Below are 22,212 nucleotides of genomic sequence, written 5' to 3' on the forward strand. Positions count from 1 at the left end.
TGTGTTTTTCTGTCTTCTCATTTTGCTTATCTTACTGTGTTTGGGGTCTCCTTTTTGCAGGCTGCACGTTCGTAGTTCCCGTTGTTTTTGATGTCTGTCTCCAGTGGCTAAGGTTGTTTCAGTGGGTTGTGTAGGCTTCCTGGTGGAGGGGACTAGTGCCTGTGTTGTGGTGGATGAGGCTGGATCTTGTCTCTCTAGTGGGCAGGTTCACGTCTGGTGGTGTGTTTTGGGGTGTCTGTTGCCTTATTATGATTTTAGGCAGCCTCTCTGCTAATGGGTGGGGTTGTGTTCCTGTTTTGCTAGTTGTTTGGCATAGGTTGTCCAGCACTGTAGCTTGCTGGTCGTTGAGTGAAGCTGGGTGCTGGTGTTAAGATGGAGGTCTCTGGGAGATTTCCGCCGTTTAATATTATGTGGAGCTGGGAGGTCTCTTGTTGACCAGTGTCCTGAAGTTGGCTCTCCTACCTCAGAGGCAGAGCCCTGACTCCTGGCTGGAGCACCAAGAGCCTTTCATCCACACGGCTCAGAATAAAAGGGAGAAAAAGTAGAGAGAATTAGTAGAAGTATGAGGAAAGAAAGAAGGAAAGGAGGAAAGGAAGGAAGTACGAAAGAAGCAAAGAAGGAAAGAAAGGAGGGAGGGAGGGAGGAAGGAAGGAAGGAAGGAGGGAAAGAAGGAAAAAAGACAGAAAGAAAGAAGATACAGTAAAAATAAAATAAAGTATAATATAGTTATTGAATTAAAAAATATTTAGAAAAAAAAAAAGGGACGGATAAAACCTTAGGACAAATGTTGGAAGCAAAGCTATACAGAGAAAATCTTACACAGAAGCATACACATACACCTTCACAAAAAGAGGTAAAGGGGGAAAAATCATAAATCTTGCTCTCAGAGACCACCTCCTCAATTTGGGGTGATTCATTGTCTAAAGGAGGGAAGGAAGGAAGGAAAGAAAGAAAGAAAGAAAGAAGGTAAAGTATAATAAAGTTATTACAATTAAAATTAATTGTTAAGAAAAAAAATTATTAAAAAAAAAAAACCATGGACGGATACAGCCCTAGGACAAATGGTGGAAGCAAGACTATACAGACAAGATCTCACACAGAAGCATACACGTACACATTCACAAAAAGAGGAAAAGGGAAAAAAATCATAGATCTCGCTCCTAAAGTCCACCTCTTCAATTTGGGATCATTCCTTGTCTATTCAGGTATTCCACAGATGCAGGGTATATCAAGTTGATTGTGGAGCTTTAATCCGCTGCTTCTGAGGCTGCTGGGAGAGATTTCCCGTTCTCTTCTTTGTTCTCACAGCTCACAGGAGCTCAGCTTTGGATTTGGCCCTGCCTCTGCGTGTAGGTCGCTGGAGGGCGTCTGTTTTTTGCTCAGACAGGACGGGGTTAAAGGAGCCGCTGATTCGGGGGCTCCGGCTCACTCAGGCCGGGGGTAGGGGGGGGAAGGAGGGGCACTGCGTGCGGGGCGGGCCTGCGGCGTCAGAGGCGGCGTGACGTTGCGGCAGAGGCCGGCGTGACGTTGCACCAGCATGCGGCCGGCTGTGCGTTCTCCCGGGGAAGTTGTCCCTGGATCCCGGGAACCTGGCAGTGGCGGGCTGCACAGGGTCCGCGGAAGAGGGGTGTGGAGAGTGACCTGTGCTCGCACACAGGCCCCTTGGTGGCGGCAGCAGCAGCCTTAGCGTCTCCCGCCCGTCTCTGGGGTTCATGCTTTTAGCCGCGGCTCGCGCCCGCCTCTGGGATTCGCGCTTTTAGCCGCGGCTCGCGCCCGTCTCTGGAGTTCCTTTAAGCAGCGCTCTTAAACCCCTCTCCTCGCGCACCAGGAAACAAAGAGGGAAGAAAAAGTGTCTTGCCTCTTCGGCAGGTGCAGACATTTCCCCGGACTCCCTCCCGGCTAGCCGTGGTGCACTAACCCCTTCAGGCTCTGTTCAAGCCGCCAGCCCCAGTCCTCTCCCTGCAATCTGTCCAAAACCGAAACCCGAGCCTCAGCTCGCAGCCCCGCCCGCCCCGGCGGGTGAGCAGACAAGCCTCTCAGGCTGGTGAGTGCCGGTCGGCACTGATCCTCTGTGAGGGAATCTCTCCGCTTTGCCCTCCGCACCCGTCGCTGTGCACTCCTCCGCGGTGCCGAAGCTCCCCCCTCCGCCTCCCGCAGTCTCCGCCCGCGGAGGGGCTTCCTAGTGTGTGGAAACTTTTCCTCCTTCACAGCTCCCTCCCACTGGTGTAGGTGCCGTCCTTATTCTTTTGTCTCTGTTTTTTCTTTTTTTCTTTTGCCCTACCCAGGTACGTGGGGAGTTTCTTGCCTTTTGGGAGGTCTGAGGTCTTCTGCCAGCCTTCAGTAGGTGTTCTGTAGGAGTTGTTCCACGTGTAGATGTATTTCTGGTGTATCCGTGGGGAGGAAGGCGATCTCCGCATCTTACTCTTCTGCCATCTTCAAGGTCCCCCCCTCTTTTTAACTTTTTGAGGAACCTCTGTACTGTTTTCCGTAATGGCTGCACCAATTTACATTCCCACCAACTGTGCACAAGACTTCCCTTTCTTGACATACTTATCGACATTTATCTCATCTTTTTGATGATAAGTCATTCTGATTAGTGTGAGGTGATATCTCATCGTGGTTTTGATTGGCACTTTCCTTATGCTTAGTGATGTTGAGCACTATTTCATGTACATGATAGCCATTTGTACAGCCCTCATCTTTATGCAGGTAAAGTATTATTAATAAAGGAGAATCTAAGGCCATGTGTACTTTAGCAATTAGCCAAGTTAATGCAACAAATATATGGTGAAAAAGGAATTAGGGGTGTCTGTTCTTTGGTAGAACTTGTTTTACTTTGTTCATTATTATCTTATAGTATTCCCATGGCCACTCCAAATCATTCTGTTATGCTTATTTATTTATTTATTTATTTTCGGCTGTGTTGGGTCTTCGTTGCTGCGCGCGGGCTTTCTCTAGTTGCGGTGAGCAGGAGCTACTCTTCGTTGCGGTGCACGTGTTTCTCATTGCGGTGGCTTCTCTTGTCGTGGAGCATGGGCTCTAGGCACGCAGGCTTCAGTAGCTGTGGCACGTGGGCTCAGTAGTTGTGGCTTGCAGGCTCTAGAGCGCAGGCTCCGTAGTTGTGACACACGGGCTTAGTTGCTCGGCGGTGTGTGGGATCATCCCGGACCAGGGCTCAAACCCGTGTCCCCTGCATTGGCAGGCGGGTTCTTAACCACTGCGCCACCAGGGAAGTCCCTGTAATGTTTCTTTTCCTTGAACAGACTTACTAATGTTTTGAGTGTAATTAGAACAGAGTTCCTTTTATAAACTAGATTTTTTTTAAAAGACCAATGATCTAATAAGCATTCTTGAACGTTTGGTTTTAAAATTTTATTAAAATATCTTCTTTATTTTATTAAAGTGATCTATTTATATAGTTAAAAAAAAATAGAAAAGTTTTAAGACAGCAAACCAAAGCCAGTACTTCACCATTTCCTATGTTTTCAGTCTCCTCTCCAGTACCAGTCACTTTCAAACTAGAACTTGTAGGGCAGCAAAATTTGCCACCCCAAAATGTGTCTCTTTGGCACAAGAATTAATTTAGGCTGGTTATTCTTAAGCAACCGAAGATTCAGGAAGTTTTTTTTTTACCTTCCCTTTAGCAGCCTAAAAGAATTTAAATAGAGAAACTAGAAAGGTAAAGGAAAATTTCCTCTTCTCTGACAGGATAACTGGCGGGATTCAACTTTAGTGGCTGGACACTACTCACCCTGAGGCTGCTGCAGCTAATCGATCCTGGAACAACTGACAAAAGTCAGCAGAAGGTAAGAATTCTTACCGTGTCAGTCAATCTCCTGGATCTCTGACTTCAGGGTCTTTTGGGAATGAGCCCTTTCTCTTTCTAAAATTAGATTAGCAGGAGAAAATATTTGTGGAGTTAGTTCCTTGGACTTAGCAACCTTTGGTGATCCTTTTCTTCCCAGAGATATCACTGTTTTGCTTTGTCTCTCTTTTCTCTGTGTCATTTGTCATAAAGAGGAAAACCTTTGTTCTGATTAGTTTTTCCCTTTATCTTTTACTATGTCTTGAGGGCTTGGCATTAGGACCAGTGAGAATATTCCTTTTGGTCTCCACCATCTGGAAGGTGCATGTACCAGTGTGCATTTGGTGGTCAGTCAAATAGACTGGGATTCCAAGCAACTATGGCTAATTGGTCAGAAGTGCAGGTAACAACGTGGACTTGCAACTGGCATTCTTTGTCTGGCTCTGCCAACTTTCAGGGGAGTTTGTCATAGGGAGTCCCAGTTCATAAGGGACATTTGTAGTCTCAACCTTCATTGCTTTCTTAGTGCTGGCACTTCTTACTGCTTATACAACAGAGGACTTTGCTATCCGAGACTGTCTTTGACAGTGAGCTTTCTTGATTTTGTGATGTCTGCATACTTTGAACTCTCTTGCGGCGGTGCCTCCTGCATCCATGTTTAAGTCATAAAAGACTTACTGATTTGAGTCAATATTGAGATCCTACCCATCAATGGCCAGATGATGGGTCTTTTGAACTGGAAAAACTTCTAAATTTGTAAATTTTTAGAGAGCTCTTATTTTAAATAGCTGTTTTATTGGTACCTATGGAAAGACCAAGTTAAAATGTGGATACAAGGAAATATAATGGCTAACCTTAGGAACTTCCTTAAAAAATGGTTTGGGAAGCTTTATCAAATTTGGTGTTTCAGCTTCCCCTCACGGGTCTTGTAGACACTAGTAAAAACATTAGGTTTATTAACAATGGAATGGGAAGAAGCCAAGAGGAAAGTCAAGGGACTCTTCCCAACAAGGTAGAAAACTTTAAAGGGTTATTAAGAAATGAGGTAAATAAAGTAGATATTGAAAGAGGAACAAAGAGGAATCGGAAAGGGAAGTCACGGGACTTGTCCCAGCAGGGTGGAAATCTTTAGATGCTTATTAAGAAATGGAACAAATAAAACAGACATGGATGGGGTTAAAACAAAGTTTTTAATTCAGCGCTACCTAGAGTTGAGTGGGCCAAAGGACCCCCTGCATTTCCCCCATTATTAAATGGCCCCCAACAATTACACTCTGTTTACTTCAGTTTGCAGAAATTTAAAAAGCCAGAGGACAAAAAATTACAATGAGAAATCTGATCGGTAATCACTTGGGGCAACAGTTAAGCCAATTAATCACATTAAAAATTGACAAAAAGACCAGAGTCCCTTGGCTTGACACCTCACTGGGTACCCAAAGCATATTACATAGAAATGGAAAAAACAACTGGGAGATGGAGAGAAGTTTCTGGGACTCCTTGAAGTGACAGCCCCACAAGCTGTGGTACCAAAACCCACTGGTAGGACCTTGACTTGGGCTATAATTAGATTGAGAATATGTAAAAGTGCAAAGCTTGACAGGATTGTAAAGGTTGGAAAGTTTGAGCAATGTTATGTGAAGAGGTTATGTCAAAATTACCTGAGTGTGTTTTGGGAATGTATGATATATCTGGCCAGGAGTGCTTCCCCTACCCAGAACTGTAAGAACAAGAGTTATTGGTGAGGTCGTAGTGGAGGCTATGGTTAGAGGTATAAGAGTTGATGAAAAAGTTTGAGGTAAAAGTTTGTAGGAAAATTGGTGTATTTGGATGGGCTTTATGTAAAGTGGTTACATTTGTCTCACCAGACTGTATTGTGGAATAGGCATTGTGTCTCACTGGGGAAACTTTCCTCTGCCTAGTGTTGTAAAACAGGGCATGTAAACCTGTTCTTTGGGCAACGTTAACTGAACATGCTAACGGGGGCCAATAGCCTGAGCCCACACAATGTGAAATGGAAGCTGAAGGCCAGTATTCAAGGGCTAACAGAAGCAACAGTCTTTGTCTTGCAAACCTCTACAAAATCAGAAATGTAAGCATAACCCACAATCACCTGAGACTGAGCCCAGTTAATTCAATTGGTAGAACCTGAAAGCAAAGGAAAAAAATAAAAGAAGAAAAGAGGCTTTTCAAAAAAAAAATTATTTATTTTTGGCTGCGTTGGGTCTTCGTTGCTGTGCGCGTGGGCTTTCTCTAGTTTTGGCAAGCTGGGGCTACTCTTTGTTGTGATGCGCGGGCTTCTCACTGCAGTGGTTTCTCTTGTTGCGGAGCACGGGCTCTAGGTGCATGGGCTGCAGTAGTTGTGGCTCGCGGGCTCTAGAGCACAGGCTCAGTAGTTGTGGTGCACGGGCTTAAGTTGCTCCATGACATGTGGGATCTTCCCAGACCAAGGCTCGAACCCATGTTCCCTGCATTGTCAGGCAGATTCTTAACCACTGCACCACCAGGGAAGTCCCAGAAAAGAGGCTTTTTCAAAGTACAAACTTCTGGGAAGTCTTCCTCACCCAAAATCTAATTTACGGACTCTTTAATTAAGATTGTTTGTCAAGGGCAAATAGAGATCTTAGAAGTCTTCTCCACAAAGATATTATAGATTTTTTTTTCACTTTTGGATAGTATCGTCAAAATTAATTGACAAAAAGAGCTCTATTTAATTGGCTAAAGCAAACAAGTGCTTATCTAAAAATTCTCAAAAATATAATAGAAACTAATCCAAATATTTTTCAAGTTCACACGATCTAGGATTAATCTTTAGTAAATAAACACAAGTTTAAGGTTATCGGTTTAATTAAAACAGGCATGTCTTTAGAGTTATCAGCACTAAATATAAAACTTTTATTTTACCTAGGTTTACAAAAAGTCAAATAAATTCATGTTATCTGTTACAAACTTTGTCAGCAAGAAAAATAGTTTGGCATGATGGCTGACTTTGTCTAATGTTTCATGAAGTTTTCATGAGTACTTTAAACAAAATTGTTGAGAATAAGGGATTTAGATAGAGGTGAGTGAGCTAAGACTTAAAAATATCTTCCAATACTTTTTGGTAACTTAAAACTTTAGAGTTTTGCTGAGTTAACTTAAATGATAGGAATTCATTGAATGTCTAGATTATTTCCATATAAGATAATTATAGCTGAATAATAATTCTGAAACATTTATTGTTAAACCAGTCTATGTTTACCTACTTTTGTCTTCTTATTACAGAAAAACTAAAGATATTTGGGTCTTTTAGTAAATATGTTATACCATATTGAAAAAAAATTATGCTGTAAGGACATGTTTTCTAGAAATTATGAAGTGTAGTCGTAAGTTTGTCAGTCAAAAAATACTTGTATAACAAACAGTCACAATTGCTTACTTCTTAGTTTTCACTAGAAATTAAGGTGTCTAAAGGTTAAGAATTATAATTAACATATGTAATTAAAACTACTAAAATTAGTAAGGAAAAAAATCTTTGTATGCAAGGAAATTTTTTAAAAAGTAGAAAGAATGGAACTGCATTTTGTTCAGGAAAAAGAAAGTAATTTTTTCCTAAACAGATGTTAGAGAGAGAAAGGGAAAGAGAGAGAGAGAGAGAGAGAGAGGGAGAGAAACTAGGAGGAAATCTGAATGTAAAAAAGAAGTTTTATAGAAAAGGAACCCAGAGAAGAGTTTTGTGTGTGGTCAGTACTGCCTAAGATTAAATTGAATTTAATTGAGTAAATAAATTTTATTCATTTATTTATTAAGTGAATGAATTTTAATGTTAAAAGTAAACTGGCGGGCTTCCCTGGTGGCGCAGTGGTTGAGAGTCCGCCTGCCGATGCAGGGGACACGGGTTCGTGCCCCGTTCCGGGAAGATCCCACATGCCGCGGAGCGGCTGGGCCCGTAAGCCATGGCCGCTGAGCCTGCGCGTCCGGAGCCTGTGCTCCGCAACGGAAGAGGCCACAACAGTGAGAGGCCCGCGTACTGAAAAAAAAAAAAAAAAAAAAAAGGTAAACTGGCATAAAACTAGAATTTGGGGTTTCTCTCTCTGGTAAGAGGATGGTTTTCTTGAACAATTGATCTGCTTTTGAGAACAGTTTGTAAAAGTTTCTTTGCCTTTTAAGTAATAATTTGTTGTAACTTTCTGTATTTGCTTTGAAATCTTTTATTGTCACTTTAAGTGGGTAACTAAGTATTGTTTCACAGAGACCTATGATCTTATTTAACTGTTTTAAAACCTTTTGATATCTTTGACAAACTTCTCCCAACAAATTCTAAATGAAGTCCTTTTGACCTCTAGCTAACTTTGGGATTCTTCAGAGGGCCCCTGAAAAATCTGAGAGAGACATTAACTACACTTATTGGGAATGTAGAATTACATGGGAAACATTGTCAAATAAGTGACAATAAGCCTTCTTAGGTTATATTTTATTGGTAAATGCTATTAATATACGTGTTCTAAAAATTATAGAAGGGCTTCCCTGGTGGCACAGTGGTTGAGAGTCCACCTGCCGATGCAGGGGACACAGGCTCGTGCCCCGGTCCAGGAAGATCTCACATGTCACGGAGCGGCTAGGCCCGTGAGCCATGGCCGCTGAGCCTGCGCGTCTGGAGCCTGTGCTCTGCAACGGGAGAGGCCACAACAGTGAGAGGCCCGTGTACCGCAAAAAAAAAAAAAAAATTATAGGAAATTCCTAAAAATCTGAGGTGTCCTGGTAAAATTTTATGTCGTAATTTTAGTTATTATCTTAAATATTATGTGTCACAGAAATGAGCAAATTTATTTGTCAATTGCATTGTAATTTATCAGATATTTAATCATGCCATTTTACGTCTTTTGTCATTTATAGACAGTTATTTCACCCTGATGCTTTTGCAAAAATGCTTCATTTTCCAGAAGATTTATAGAAAGGTTTCTGATAACTTTCAGATCATACCATTAACCTGAGTAATAAATTATAAAACTCTAATGGAAAACCTGATGGCTTCATAAAACTGCTAACAAAAGGTCAAAATTAACAAGAATTAATTACATAGGACTGAATGAACTGATGAATATGATTATGATTTTTATGACTTTTTGTCTAAAGTATTACCGGTATTTTAATAGTTGTTCCACTTATAAATAAACTTTTTCTCTCAAGCTAACTAAGATTTCAGCAATTTGGTAAATTATACTTTTGTAAGCAGAATTGAAGCATTTATCTTTTTCTCCTTATCTGATCCCTCCAGAATTTGGAGACTCTTAGTAAGCATTCTGATTTTCATGGCAATATAGTTATTTACATAAGTTCACTAAAAAGCTGTTCTCCTTGTAATAGGACACAATTGGAGACATTGGTTATATTACCAAAACTTTGCCTGGAATGTCAGATTTGTGAATGTGCTTAGAATCAGATATAACCAGACCCTTTTAAGGAACTAAGATTAACTTTATGAAGCCATAAAACCCCTTGGAAAAACAGCCTGGTAACTTACTTACAGGGCTCCCAGAAGCCTCACCAGGTGAGTATGAAGGTCACTTCCTGTCAGGCATAAGAACCTCAAGATATTTTGGGGATCTTAATAAGGGAAGAATTCACCCAAATTTATAGATATCACAGGCTAAGTCTGATGGCAAATATTCACCTTGGCTTCTTAGCCTTGAGAGGCTATTAAAAATTCAGTCTGGAGATTCCTTATGAAAAGTTTCAGAAAAAGAGACTTAAGAGAGCCTATATGGTCAATTGCTGGACTTAATGTAAATAAGGCCAAGTTTAATGAAACTAAACTTCTTTTTCAAACAAATCAGTCTTATTTTGGCTATCTTTGATAGAAATGAGGTGATTTTAGAGAGAAAAAATATGTTTCAATATAAACTATAACACACCCTTGTGGACCTTAGATTCTAGTCCTGTTACTTATTTTTAAGTTTTTTTTTTTTTCCACCTGTAAACTGGACTGGATCCTGAATTCTTCTAGTTTCCTCAAATGTTTGGCTACAACTCTGTAAACTTACATTTTCAAATTTTTCCCTGATTTTGGCTTTGAATTGAGAACTAAAGCTGCCCTTTTTCTGAAGCCTTGCAGACTGAAGCTGAACAACTTGGTATAAACTTAAGAGGGACAACCGCAATAGTCCATGTTTAGACAATCTTTATGTCTGTTGTGTAAGCCACTTAGAAAATTTATCTCAACATTCAATGACATCATCAGAGACATTTCGAACTGCAGAAGATACTTTGACACTGACATCTAGAAATCTTCTTGACTTCCTGCCCCCTAGGCTAAGAAACTGGTTTATAATTTTCTCCAAACATTAACATTTGTGGGTTTTTTTTTTTTTGGTCTGCATAGAAATGTCTCTTATTAAATATCTCATTCCTGTACCTTGTAGGCATAACTTTGAGAGCCCACCTGCATCACCTCCTCCTGAAATGAATTTAACTGGACTAACCTATTGTCAGGACTATGAAACTGGCTCAGTGAGATGGAGCAATCTACTAACTCAGCTCCTGGACTGTGAAACTTCTCTAAGAAATCGACACTGTAGAGGAGCATAATTTGCCACCCAAAAATGTGTCTCTTTGGCAAGAGGATTAATTTAGGTTGATTATTTTTAAGAAACAGAAAATTCGGGAAGTTTTTCTTGTTACCTTCCCTTTCATTGCCTAAGAAATTTTAGATAAAGGGCCTGTTCCCAGAATAGAGCTATCACTATATATATGTGGAAAGAATATGGGCTAGGTGTGGTGGGCAGACTCTGCAGGGCCTAGAGAGCAGATTTCAGCAATTTGGTAAATTATACCAAATGTGCCATTATCTCTTCATGGGGAATGTAGTGTACAGATTACCTATTTCTTGTGTTTTGATGTTTTTGTTTTTCTAGGAATTTGTTCATTTCTCTTTCTTTCTTCTATTTTTTGGCATAAAGTTGTTCAAAATATGCTTGTATGATAATTTTAGATTCTGTAGGCTCTCTAATCATGTCTTTTATTATTCCTAATATTAACATTTTTGTTATTAATATTCTCTCTCAATATCAGTATTGATTAAGTTTTCTCAATTGTATTGGTCTTTTCAAAGCTCCAATTTTTGGTCTTATTAATTTTCTCTTTAGCATGTTTGTTTTCTGTTTTATCAACTTCTGCTCTTTATCATTTCATTTCATTTGGGTTTAATTTTTTTAAAGTTTTAATAAACTTATATCATTTGTTTTCAGTCTTTTCCCCCTTAACACATATATTTAAGGTTTTAAATTTACCTTTAAACATTAATTTAGTTTTATTCTACAAGATTTGATATGTTTCATTTGTTTTTCAAGTTAAAATATTTTTTAATTTCCATTTTTATTACATCTCCAATCCATAGATAATTTAGAAGTATATCACTTAGTTTCTAGACACTTTAGAATACACATATATAGCTAAGTCCCACTGTTGTTTGAGAATATATTTATATATTACCATCCCTTTGAATTGTTGAGACCTGTGTTTTGACCCAATAAAAGATCATTTACCAACATATGGTAGATGTTTCACATATACTTGAAAAATGTGTCTGAAAAAGTTTTGTAGTCTTTTATCTATTTCAATTAGGTCAAATTTATTAATAGTATCTTTCAAATCTTCTACATCTTTACTGAATTTTTGTTGCTTGTTCTATAAGTTACTACTGAGCAGTGCATTAAAATATTCCAACATCATTGCCTATCCCTTGAGTTCTGGCTATCTTAGAAGTCCTACTAGCTTTGGGCTCCCTAGGACTATGAGACAGCAGAAAGCTCTGATCTCCTTTTTGTTAGGACTCTGGCCCATATATCAGACAACTCCTTAAAAGTAAAAGTGACAGAGAATTTGTCTTACCACAATGGATTTTTCTTTTCTCAGGCTTCTTGATTGTTAAAGTATTTCTTGCCTTGGTTATTTGCCCTCTTTTTAATTTTAGAGTTGTTTTTTAAAGAGGTTTGGTCTGATGGGTAGTACTCTGCCAGAGAGAGAATCAAAAGTCACACATGCAGAGTTCCTAACTGGTAAAGTAACCCTCATGTTTTGTAGAAATTTGGAAAGTCAGAAAAGTAAAAAAAAAAAAATTTTTTTAATCATTCAGCATTTTCACCTGGTTAATTCCTAGTCATCTTTCTGCTTACAACCTCAATGAATTTCTTCAGAGTCTAATCAGCCCTTATTTATATTCAATTAGATACTCTTCGTAGCACTTTGCTTTTTTGTTAACACTTTTCACAATGTGTTATTATAGATTTATTTTTTATTTCTTTGATTAGCATTTGTCTCTTTCATTGAATTATTAGTTCCATTGTGGTAAGGACCATGTCTGCTCCTCTCTATAAACATAGTATCTATCACAGCCTAGAACATAACAGATATTTTATATTTATAAAATGTGCTTCTCTACCAGCATTATTTCTTTGTATATATATATATTTTAAATTAATATTCTATTATACATATCATTTTTATCTGCATTTTTCTATTTTCTGTATTTTTAAAATTTATTTAACAATGTCATAAACATTCATCTATACAAAGATTTTCTTCTAATGCCAGCTCAGTCACCAATTATTTGACCTTGGGAATGTAAATTAAGATTTTTAGGGCTTAGTTTCCTCATTTTAAATAAGGAAATGATAACTGCTCTAACTATTCATTCTGATAGTTGGCAAAAGTAAATGAAACCACTGATATGCAAGGAAATTGTGGCATAAAAGATATTGGATATGAAGTAGTTAAACAATGATGCCTTAAACGGTTGCTACCATTGTTACTTGGTGGATGGCCTACAAAAAGTGTAACTGAGCTATCAGATGTGAGAGATCCATGATCACCTCAGATCTCTAAAGAAGGTGTAACTCTTTCTACTGACATCATAGATGGAGAAGCTCTGCACACGTAGAATATTCACATGATGGGAGAGGGATGGGTGTCATACAGCAGTAATGTAAGAAAAGCGCATAGAGCTAAAACAAGATGCAGCTATTCCTGTTACAGAAAAGTAGGCAATTAACTTTTTGTAGTGCACTGTAGAGGGAGGCAAACACATCAGCAGAAATGTGATACTCAGTTGCTTCTAAGTAAGTGCATGAGCAAAAATAAATCATTGCATTTATTAATAAGGGATAAGAAGGAAAAAGAGCTCTCCCATCTTAGAAGATTTGAAAGAAGAACACTGTGAAAGAAACAGCAAAATCCAGGTGAGACCAGATCATTTTCTTCTAGCTATGCTGGATTATCATCAGGTGATATGAGAACCTTACCTGTGTATACATTTACAGTTTAGTTAATTTTTTCACTAAATTAATTTGTTGTTTTCTTTTGGTTATAGTATGCATATGGTAGTATTATCACTATTGAACATTGCTTCAGTAATTGCCACAAATATTTCTGTTTTCTTGATAAATCCCTGAGACTAAATTAAACCTTCAAGTATCGCTATGTATGATACCTGGATGGGTAGATTTTGCTTAACCATTAGAGTTAAGTTTTGGTAGCCAGAGTTTACAAAACTAGGTGAACAATATGGAAAGCTCTTGCACAAGGATTATTCTTCCCAGGTGAACTTGGCAATATATCTTTTTTTGGAGCACCTGGTTGGTACCAAATAAATTAGACCAGAGACATATTTAAAAGTATCCCTATAGAAATACCTACTTAAATATAAAGAATACAGTAAATAGAATCACTTTGCTGTACAGCAGAAATTAACACAACATTGTAAATCAAATATACTTCGATTTTTTTAAAAAGAAAAAAATACAGTAAATAACTTTTGACTCAGAATTTTAGTCCAGAATGTTCTGAGTATGAGTAAAATTGTTTATGCATAGGAGACATGCCAACTGGTTTTTACTGAATATCAATAATTACTGTCATTGAGGTTTTATTGACTCTAACTTCTCTTTTTAAAATTTTTTAAACATCTTTATTAAAGTATAATTGCTTTACAATGGTGTGTCAGTTTCTGCTTTATAACAGAGTGAATCAGTTATACATGTACATTTGTCCCCATATCTCTTCCCTCTTGAATCTCCCTCGCTCCCACACTCGCTATCCCACCACTCTAGGTGGTCACAAAGCACCGAGCTGATCTCCCTGTGCTAGGTGGCTGCTTCCCACTAGCTATCTGTTTTATGTATGTTAGTGTATATATGTCCATGCCACTCTCTCACTTTGTCACAGCTTACCCTTCACCCTCCCCGTATCCTCAAGTCCATCCTCTAGTAGGTCTGCATATTTTTTCCTGTCTTGCCTCTAGGTTCTTATGACCATTTTCTTTTTTTTTTTTTTTTTTTTAGATTCCATAGCATAAAGTATTTGTCTTTATCTTTATGACTTACTTCACTCTGTATGACAGTCTCTAGGTCCATACACCTCACTACAAATAACTCAGTTTCATTCCTTTTTATGGCTGAGTAATATTCCATTGTATATATATGCCACATCTTCTTTATCCATTCATCTGTTGATGGACACATAGGTTGCTTCCATGTCCTGGCTATTGTAAATAGAGCTGCAATGAACATTGTGGTACATGACTCTTTTTGAATTATGCTTTTCTCAGGGTGTATGCCCAGTAGTGGGATTGCTGGGTCGTATGGTAGTTCTATTTTTAGTTTATTAAGGAATCTCCATACTGTTCTCCATAGTGGCTGTATCAATTTACATTCCCACCAACAGTGCAAGAGGGTTCCCTTTTCTCCACACCCTCTCCAGCATTTATTGTTTGTAGAATTTTTGGATGAGGGCCATTCTGACTGGTGTGAGATGATATCTCATTGTAGTTTTGATTTACATTTCTCTAATGATTAATGATGTTGAGCATTCTTTAATGTGTTTGTTGCAAATCTGTATATCTTCTTTGGAGAAATGTCTGTTTAGGCCTTCTGCCCATTTTTGGATTGGGTTGTTTGTCTTTTGATATTGATCTGCATGAGCTGCTTGTATATTTTGGAGATTAATCTTTTGTCAGTTGCATCATTTGTAAACATTTTCTCCCATTCTGAGGGTTGTCTTTTGGTCTTGTTTATGGTTTCCTTTGCTGTGCAAAAGCTTTTAAGTTTCATTAGGTCCCATTTGTTTATTTTTGTTTTTATTTCCCCTTTCTCTAGGAGGTGGGTCAAAAAGGATTTTGCTGTGATTTATGTCAAAAAGGATCTTGCTGTGATTTATGCTGTGATTTATGTCTGCCTATGTTTTCCTCTAAGATTTTGATAGTGTCTGTCCTTACATATAGGTCTTTAATCCATTTTGAGTTTATTTTTGTGTATGGTGTTAGGGAGTGTTCTAATTTCATTCTTTTACATATAGCTGTACAGTTTTCCCAGCACTGCTTATTGAAGAGGCTGTCTTTTCTCCACTGTATATTCTTGCCAATTTTATCAAAGATAAGGTGACCATATGTGCCTGGGTATATCTCTGGGCTTTCTATCCTGTTCCATTGACCTATATTTCTGTTTTTGTGCCATTACCATACTGTCTTGATTACTGTAGCTTTGTAGTATAGTCTGAAGTCAGGGAGCCTGATTCCTTCAGCTCCGTTTTTCGTTCTCAAGATTGCTTTGGCTATTTGGGGTCTTTTGTGATTCCATACAAATTGTGAAATTTTTTGTTCTAGTTCTGTGAAAAATGCCAGTGGTAGTTTGATAGGAGTTGCATTGAATCTGTAGAATGCTTTGGGTAGTAGAGTCATTTTCAGAATGTTGATTCTTCCAATCCAAGAACATGGTATTTCTCCATCTATTTGTATCATCTTTAATTTCTTTCATCAGTGTCTTATAATTTTCTGCATACAGGTCTTTCGTCTCCTTAGGTAGGTTTATTCCTAGATATTTTATTCTTTTTGTTGCAAGGGTAAATGGGAGTGTTTCCTTAATTTCTCTTTCAGATTTTTCATCATTAGTGTATAGGAATGCAAGAGATTTGTGCACATTAATTTTGTATCCTGCTACTTTACCAAATTCATTGATTAGCTCTAGTAGTTTTCTGGTAGCATCTTTAGGATTCTCTATGTATAGTATCATGTCATCTGCAAACAGTGACAGCTTTACTTCTTCTTTTCTGATTTGGATTCCTTTTATTTCCTTTTCTTCTCTGATTGCTGTGGCTAAAACCTCCAAAACTATGTTGAGTAATAGTGGTGAGAATGGGTAACCTTGTCTTGTTCCTGATCTTAGTGGAAATGGTTTCAGTTTTTCACCATTGAGGACAATGTTGGCTGTGGGTTTGTCATATATGACCTTTATTATGTTGAGGAAAGTTCCCTCTATGCCTACTTTCTGCAAGGTTTTTATCATAAATGGGTGTTGAATTTTGTTGAAAGCTTTCTCTGCATCTATTGAGATGATCATATGGTTTTTCTCCTTCAATTTGTTAATATGGTGTATCACGTTGATTGATTTGCGTATATTGAAGAATCCTTGCATTCCTGGGATAAACCCCACTGTATCATGATGTATGATCCTTTTAATATGCTGTTGGATTCTGTTTTCTAGTATTTTGTTGAGGATTTTTGCATTTATCTTCATCAGTGATATTTGCCTGTAGTTTTCTTTCTTTGTGCCATCATTGTCTGGCTTTGGTATCAGAGTGACAGTGGCCTCATAGAATGAGTTTGGGAGTGTTCCTCCCTCTGGTATATTTTGGAAGAGTTTGAGAAGGATAGGTGTTGGTTTTTCTCTAAATGTTTGATAGAATTTGCCTGTGAAGCCATCTGTTCCTGGGCTCTTTTTTGTTGGAAGATTTTTAGTCACAGTTTCAATTTCAGTGCTTATGTTTGGTCTGTTCATATTTTCTATTTCTTCCTGGTTCAGTCTCAGAAAGTTGTGCATTTCTAAAAATTTGTCCACTTCTTCTAGGTTTTCCATTTTATTGGCATAGAGTTGCTTGTTGTAATCTCTCATGATCTTTTGTATTTCTGCAGTGTCAGTTGTTATTTCTCCTTTTTCATTTCTAATTCTACTGATTTGAGTCTTCTCCCTTTTTTTCTTGATAAGTGTGGCTAATGGTGTATCAATTTTGTTTATCTTCTCAAAGAACCAGCTTTTAGTTTTATTGATCTTTGGTATATTTTCCTTCATTTCTTTTTCATTTATTTCTGATCTGGTCTTTATGATTTCTTTCCTTCTGCTAACTTTGGGCTTTTTTTGTTCTTCTTTCTCTAATCGCTTTAGGTGTAAGGTTACGTTGATTATTTGAGATGTTTCTTGTTTCTTAAGGTAGGCTTGTATAGCTCTAAACTTCCCTCTTAGAACTGCTTTTGCTGCATCCCATCTGTTTTGGGCAGTTGTGTTTTCATTGTCATTTGTTTCTAGGTCTTTTTTGATTTCCCCTTTGATTTCTTCAGTGATTTCTTGGTTATTAAGTAGTGTGTTGTTTAGCCTCCATGTGTTTGTATTTCTTACAGATTTTTTCCTGTAATTGATATTTAGTCTCATAGCATCGTGGTCGGAAAAGATTCTTGACACGATTTCAATTTTCCTAAATTTACCAAGGCTTGATATGTGACCCAAGATATGATCTATCCTGGAGAATGTTCCATGAGCACTTGGGAAGAATGTGTATTCTGTTGTTTTTGGATGGAATGTCCTATAAATATCAATTAAGTCCATCTTGTTTAATGTATCATTTATAGCTTGTGTTTCCTTGTTTATTTTTATTTTGGATGATCTCTCCATTGGTGAAAGTGGGGTGTTAATGTCCCCTATTATGATTGTGTTACTGTCGATTTCCCATTTTATGGCTGTTAGTATTTGCCTTATGTATTGAGGTGCTTCTATGTTGGGTGTATAAATATTTACAATTGTTATATCTTCTTCTTGGATTGATCCCTTGATCATTATGTAGTGTCCTTCTTTGTCTCTTGTAATAGTCTTTGTTTTAAAGTCTATTTTGTCTGGTATGAGAATTGTTACTCCAGCTTTCTTTTGATTTCCCTTTGCATGGAATATATTTTTCCATCCCCTAACTTTCAGTCTTTATGTGTCCCTAGGTCTGAAGTGGGTCTCTTGTAGACAGCATATATACGGGTCGTGTTTTTGTATCCATTCAGCCAGTCTACGTCTTTTGCTTGGAGCATTTAATCCATTTACATTTAAGGTAATTATCGATATGTATGTTCCTATTACGATTTTCTTAGTTGTTTTGGGTTTATTATTGTAGTTCTTTTCCTTCTCCTGTGTTTCCTGCCTAGAGAAATTCCTTTAGCATTTGTTGTAAAGCTGGTTTGGTGGTGCTGAATTCTCTTAGTTTTTGTTTGTCTGTAAAGCTTTTAATTTCTCCATCTAATCTGAATGAGATCCTTGCTGGGTCGAGTAATCTTGGTTGTACGTTTTTCTTTCATCACTTTAAATATGTACTGCCAGTCCCTTCTTGCTTGCAGAGTTTCTGCTGCAAGATCAGCTGTTAACCTTATGGGGATTCCATTATGTGTTACTTGTTTTTCCCTTGCTGCTTTTAATATTTTTTCTTTGTATTTAATTTTTGATAGTTAGATTAATATGTGTCTTGGCTTGTTTCTCCTTGTATTTATGCTGTATGGGACTCTGTGTCCTTCCTGGACTTGATTAAATATTTCCTTTCCCATTTAGGGAAGTTTTCAACTATAATCTCTTGAAGTATTTTCTCAGTCCCTTTCTTTTTCTCTTCTTCTTCTGGGACCCCTATAATTCGAATGTTGGTGCATTTAATTTTGGCGCAGAGGTCTCTGAGACAGTCCTCAATTATTTTCATTCTTTTTTCTTTATTCTGCTCTGCAGTAGTTATTTCTACGATTGTTTCTTCCAGGTCACTTATCCATCCTTCTGCCTCAGTTATTCTGCTATTGATCCCTTCTAGAGAATTTTTAAGTTCATTTATTGTGTTTTTCATCACTGTTTGTTTTCTTTTTAGTTCTCCTAGGTCCTTGTTTAACGTTTCTTGTATTTTCTCCATTCTATTTCCAAGATACTGGATCATCTTTACTATCATTATTCTGAACTCTTTTTCACATAGACTGCCTATTTCCTCTTCATTTGTTAGGTCTGGTGGGTTTTTGCCTTGCTCCTTCATCTGCTGTGTGTTTCTCTGTCTTCTCATTTTGCTTAACTTCCTGTGTTTGGGGTCTCCTTTTCGTAGGCTGCAGGTTCGTAGTTCCTGTTGTTTTTGGTGTCTGTCCCCAGTGGCTAAGGTTGGTTCAGCGGGTTGTGTAAGCTTCCTGCTGTAGGGGACTAGTACCTGTATTCTGGAGGATGAGGCTGGATCTTGTCTTTCTGGTGGGTAGGTCCACATCTGCTGGTGTGTTTTGGGGTGTCTGTTGCCTTATTATGATTTTATGCAGCCTCTGTACTAATCGATGAGGTTGTGTTCCTGTCTTGCTAGTTGTTTGGCATAGGGTGTCCTGCACTGTAGCTTGCTGGTCATTGAGTGGAGCTGGGTCTTGGCATTGAGATGGAGCTCTCTGTGAGATTTTCATCGTTTGATATTTCGTGGAGCTGTGAGGTCTCTTGTGGACCAGTGTCCTGAACTTGGCTCTCCCACCTCAGTGGCACAGACCTGAAGCCTGGCTGGAGCACCAAGAGCCTGTCTTCCACATGGCTCAGAATAAAAGGTAGAAAAGAAAGAAAGAACAAGATAAAATAAAATAAAGTTATTAAAATAAAAACATAATTATTAAGAAAAATATTTTTTAAGTAAAAAAAAGGACAGAGAGAACCCTAGGACAAATGGTAAAAACAAAGCTATACAGACAAAATCACACACAGAAGCATACACATACACACTCACAAAAAGAGAAAAAGTGAGAAAAAAAAAATCTTTGCTCCCAAAATCCACCTCCTCAATTTGGGATGATTCGTTGTCTATTCAGGGATTCCACAGATGCAGGGCACATCAAGTTGATTGTGGAGATTTAATCCGCTGCTCCTGAGGCTGCTGGGAGAGATTTCCCTTTCTCTTCTTTGTTCGCACAGCTCCCGGGGGTTTGGCTCGGATTTGGCTCCGCCTCTTCATGTAGGTCGCCAGAGGGCATCTGTTTTTCGCTCAGACAGGACGGGGTTAAAGGAGCAGCTGATTTGGGGGCTCTGGCACACTCAGGCCGGGGGGAGGGAGGGGCAAGGAGTGCGGGGCGGGCCTGCGGCGGCAGAGGCCAGCATGACGTTGCACCAGCCTGAGGTGCGCCGTGCGTTCTCCTGGGGAAGTTGTCTTTGGATCGCGGGACCCTGGTGGTGGCGGGCTGCACAGGCTCCGGGAGGGGAGGTGGGGATAGTGAGCTGTGCTCGCACACAGGCTTCTTGGTGGTGGCAGCAGCAGCCTTAGCATCTCATGCCCGTCTCTGGGGTCCGCACTGATAGCCGCGGCTCGCACCCGTCTCTGGAGCTCCTTTAAGTGCGCTCTTAATCCCCTCTCCTCGTGCACCAGGAAACAAAGAGGGAAGAAAAAGTCTCTTGCCTCTTCGGCAGGTCCAGACTTTTCCCCGGTCTCCCTCCCGCTTAGCCGTGGCGCAGTAACCCCTTCAGGCTGTGTTCACGCCACCAACTCCAGTCCTCTCCCGGCACTCCGACCGAAGCCCGAGCCTCAGCTCCCAGCCCCTGCACGCCCCGGCGGGTGAGCAGACAAGCCTCTCAAGCTGGTGAGTGCTGGTCGTCACCGATCCTCTTTGTGGGAATCTCTCCGCTTTGCCCTCCAAACCCCTGTAGCTGCTCTCTCCTCCGTGGCTCTGAAGCTCCCCCACTCCGCCACCGGCAGTCTCCACCTGCAAAGGGGCTTCCTAGTGTGTGGAAACCTTTCCTCCTTCACAGCTCCCTCCCAGAGGTGCAGGTCCCGTCCGTATTCTTTTGTCTCTGTTTTTTCTTTTTTCTTTTGCCCTACCCAGGTATGTGGGGGAGTTTCTTGCCTTTTGGGAGGTCTGAGGTCTTCTGCCAGTGTTCAGTAGGTGTTCTGTAGGAGGTGTTCCACGTGTAGATGTATTTCTGGTGTATCTGTGGGGAGGAAGGTGATCTCCGCGTCTTACTCTTTTGCCGTCTTGAAGCTCCCTTTTTCTCTTTTTAAATTAAAAAAAAATTTTTTGGGGGGGTTAGGTTTTTAAAGGATAAAGTAGAAAGCACTATATAATTGCAAGGTATTGATATTGATATCCTCCAAAGTAACTAGATACTTTGTACTGTCTCAATAATAGAAATTCCACTTTCCCATTGTGTTCAGGGAAATATTCTAGCATTTTCCCATGAATGAAACTTTGTTATTCTGTTTCTTTGGCTTAGAAAATATTACATAACTCAGGGAAATGGGATCATTTTATCAGAGAATTTGGCATAAATATATTTACCAAAAGCTTGTTCTTTTAAATTCTCTCTGGCAAAGTGGGCATTTAATCAACAGAGTGAGAAAAGAGAGATTTAGTCTAGAACTTAATTGGACTAAGATTGAGGGTGGGAGCTGGAAGAATCTGAAACATTCATTAGTCTGCGGTTTCTCCAATTTTATAAATAATTATTATTGACTAATGAAGCTATCTCTTAACTTCTCTGTTCCAGTTTTGGAAACAGAAACACAGAATATCCACTGCTTTAAGATTGCTGTTCTAAGGTGATTCTATTTGGTAAAGATGCCAAGGGAACACAATTAGTTATGTTCATGAATTACTAGTTAAATCAAATAGGCTTGCCTACCATAAGAAACTAAGAAAGTTATGAGGAGCCAAAAATGCCAGGGTGGTAAAATATGGAGGCACATTTGCAATTGTGAATTATTCAGAACGTAAATATACAATTTATTGCTGCTTGTTGCTGTAATAAATCTTTACTAATGGAACTCTTTTAGTTTGAAGTTTGGAATAATTTGGAGTCTTTGCTGAGATTTGTCCTTTTTTTCATTATGAAGATAGGGCTTGCAAAGCAAGTTAGTGGTCACACAATGAGGATAATGTTTTTGAAAGTCCAGGTCCTCTGCTGCCTTTCTTTTTAAATAAGTAATAAATGTCATCATCACATTTTTTATCCCAGAAAAAGAAGAGAATACAAAGGCAGGCCTTTCACACATGAAGCAAAAGGAATAAAACCCTAAGACCACTGGAAAGAAGAGAAGAGATGAAGAATTCAAGGACATAATGGGCAAGAGGTGAGTCATGAGCAATGAGCAAACATGCTGGTAAATGTTTACCATAGTATTTGCCAGTTTCTGTTGTGTAAATACATTATGGACAATTTCAAGCTACCAATCTGAAGTCACTGAGTGGAGAGTTGGAAAGATACATTACACATACATAACCTCAAGGACATAGATATTAGTGAAGTCGATTTTATTAGAAAAATACTAATAAAACTAGAAAAAATGTATTAAAATTATTAGGACATGATGAGTTGGAGTATTTATTACCTTTGTTCTTAATGTAATTAAATGTAAGTTCAATAATTTAA

The 22,212-nt window shown here is 38.8% G+C and overlaps 1 long non-coding RNA gene across 1 annotated transcript in view; it reads left to right on the forward strand.

Moving 5' to 3' along the window:
• LOC114891890 overlaps positions 1 to 21,989 on the forward strand; it is a 253,784-nt gene extending 231,795 nt beyond the window's left edge. Inside the window, exons 3-4 of the long non-coding RNA XR_003792628.1 lie at positions 3,709 to 3,806; positions 21,799 to 21,989. This is a non-coding gene — a long non-coding RNA (uncharacterized LOC114891890). The remainder of the gene's footprint in view (positions 1 to 3,708; positions 3,807 to 21,798) is intronic.
• Positions 21,990 to 22,212: the final 223 nt, after the last annotated feature.

The sequence above is a fragment of the Monodon monoceros genome, unplaced genomic scaffold, assembly GCF_005190385.1.
Source record: "Monodon monoceros isolate NGI ecotype Baffin Bay Population unplaced genomic scaffold, NGI_Narwhal_1 Super_Scaffold_12, whole genome shotgun sequence".
Classification (NCBI taxonomy): Eukaryota; Metazoa; Chordata; class Mammalia; order Artiodactyla; family Monodontidae; genus Monodon; species Monodon monoceros.